This window comes from Leuciscus leuciscus (assembly GCF_965113295.1).
Source record: "Leuciscus leuciscus genome assembly, chromosome: 6".
Taxonomy (NCBI): Eukaryota; Metazoa; Chordata; class Actinopteri; order Cypriniformes; family Leuciscidae; genus Leuciscus; species Leuciscus leuciscus.
In genome coordinates, this window is record NC_138730.1 from 8537133 (window position 1) to 8540055 (window position 2923).

General features: G+C 34.2%; 1 long non-coding RNA gene across 1 annotated transcript; it reads right to left on the minus strand.

The window, feature by feature from the left end:
• Nucleotides 1-499: 499 nt before the first annotated feature.
• Nucleotides 500-2548, minus strand: LOC309500184. The gene is made up of 2 exons (XR_014206494.1): nt 2149-2548; nt 500-1059 (listed from the first exon to the last, which is right to left on the minus strand). It is a non-coding gene; the product is annotated as an uncharacterized lncRNA (long non-coding RNA).
• Between the last annotated feature and the right edge of the window lie 375 nt (nt 2549-2923).

A 2923-nucleotide genomic window follows, 5' to 3' on the forward strand; every position in this document is an offset into this window, starting at 1 on the left:
ATAAGACATTATATTTAAGCCTTACAAGATATGAGTGATCTTGAAATTAGCTGGGAAAACTCATTTTTAGCTATATTTTACTAGTATTGTGATGTTTTGTGTCTCATAATAAGCTTGTCATGCTCAAAAATAGTATTTTCCCCTCAAAAGTAGCATTTTTTTTATAGTCATCCTGTTTGTTTCAAATGTATTTAACTCATTTTTAGTTCTATAATTGTTACACTGTTCTAGATTTAAGTCACCACCAACTTGAAATAAGATTGGAAACTGGCATTTTGAGACAAAATGTCTTGAAGTTAGCATTCCTGACTCGTATTAGGCAGTGCTCTTTTGCCATAATAAGCCATAATTTACCATCCTGTCATCATCTTAAGTGTATATTGTAAGCTCAAGAAAAGTAATACTGTTCTAGATTCAAGACATTTTACCTTCTAGAGTCAAGACTTTAACTACTGTTTACTAGTGAAAAAAAAAGTGAAAAATAGACTTGCATTTAACCTTTTATTTTTATTTAAACAGCAAAAAGTCCCAGAGTACTGCATAAAAGGGAAACAGCTTCATTTTTCGCAACATTTTGGCTCACAGTATTTATGGAACTGCAATATGAAAACACAGTAGAACATTTTATAGATTATAAATGTAAGATCCATTAACCCTACTCCCACACCTAAACATACCCATTTTATAGACAATATTAAAAGGATAAAAAGTAATGGACAGATATGTGTAGGGAAATGGCAGTTTTATTAACAATATAATAGCATTAAAAGATAGTTTGAGCCACTAATCCTACCCCTAAACCTAACCATTTCTTAAAACTACATAACTACAATTATAAAGAAAAACAACAGACATAACGTTACACGTTTAATCACAATAATTTATTTAGTGAGAACATGTCAAAACCGGTACCAAAAGTCGTTCACATGACGATGTGTCGCAGTCCTCTCTGGCAGTATATAATAGTTGTGTATGAGGTAACGTTACAGAGCAGAATTTAAGTTATTAATCCATGAAAATGTTAATCCGGTTTCGGTTCGCTCTGTGAAGGCGCGCGCGCTTCTCCATGGCTGAGTCCCAATTCGCCTACTTATACTACGACCTAAAAGTATGTACTTTTTTTGTGATGAAAAAGTACATACTTTTGAGTGTGTAGCAAAAGAGTATGCACGTTCTGGGACATACTTCGATGACGTCATGCAACGTAAACGAGAACGTGGTTGCCTAGTTACGCACACCGCGACTGTTAACAAAACATTTTACATTTTATTCATTCTTATATATCCAATATAATTTTATTTACTAATCCCATCTTTTTTTCCACAATACATTTACAATGTGTTTTACCAAATGTAGGAGTGAAGCAGGGCGTCGTCGTAGATCAACCAAACGCAGGTCGTTTGTGAGGCGGCTGGTTCTGACGTTCATGTGCAAATGTGTGTAACGAAAGCTATTTATTTTCTGAGTTAAAATATTTAAAGTTTATAGTGTAACTATTGTTTAACGTATTTTATACTTAATCTTATACTTATGTATAATACTCAAAAATACCCAGATGAAAATGAACCATGCTTTTACTATAGTAAAAGTGTAGTAACCATGTTTCTTTGGTTGGACTGATAAAGTTAACATTTGTACAGCCACAGTATTACTACAAATAAGTCAGACAGAAACATCAAAAGAAATACATAAAAAAGACACTTGCATGACATTTTACTAGAGCCTTTTTATTTATTGTTTTGTAGCCTGCAATGAGGCGCTCAGTATCTTCATCGGACCCTACAAGATAAACACGGTGCTTTATTGGCACAACATAAACCCATTAATATTACGAGACAATAAAATATAACTTTAATTAGGGTTAAACATTTTAATTCTTACACTTAAAAACTGAGGGCGTATCTCCGCTGCTGCATCCGACTGCCATGTTTACATCACCACAAAGCTCCTCCCTCCCGCACGCAATGGGTTGTGGGCAATATTAGCCGTTAGAGTGTGCATTGATCTGCACTTCGAATTCTAACCGGAAATAGTAGACCATCCGGGTATCTTTGGAATACTCATTTGAACATACTACGATTTGGGACGTACTAATTCTAGTTTCGCATACTATTTAGGACGGATAGTGTGCGAATTGAGACTCAGCACATTTCAAATGTAGTACACCAACTTAAACACGGCATGTCGCAATCTGTGACGAAACATGCGAGAGCCAATGAGCGTTTGATATCACTGCCGTAAAACATGTCGTAACGCTTCAGGCGCAATTTTTGAATTTGAATTCACCACAATGCCGGGATTTAACGTTTACGTTATCTGCTGAGAAATGGAGTTGAAGATCACTGGATAAAGGGCTGAATTTGGATCTGTTTCTTGCAAACAACGCATGGATTCTAAAGATTTGGATTACACCAAGCTAATAAAATTGATGTCTTTTGTGAATTTATGTTGTGTTTTAGTGTATTATGGGTATATAAGAGAAAACGCCTTTTGTGTCTCACGGTAAATAAACCAAATATTACAAAATGGTTAAACGATTAAAGAAGGTATTTTTAAATTCTTGTTTAACACCATGTAGGCTAATCCTCCAAAACAAGTTTGCAGCAGAAGGCACGAACAGAGCTAAATGTTATTATTTATGAGTAAGTTAACATTAAACTATTAATAAATGTGACTGAAAATTTTATTGATAAGACAATTGAATGCAATAGAGTCAAAACATTAATGCCACAATATTAATATGCATAAGTTAAATAGGAATACGTACAAATGTGTACGTCGGTAAAGTTGTCTATACGTAAATAAATAAAGTTTTTTTGCTGTCAATACTTAAATATTATACGTACTCACTGTACTCTGCATTGTGAGTTGTTGTGAGTTGGGCATGTTGACCTGCAGTTTTCAATAAAGCAGATTTGTTGTC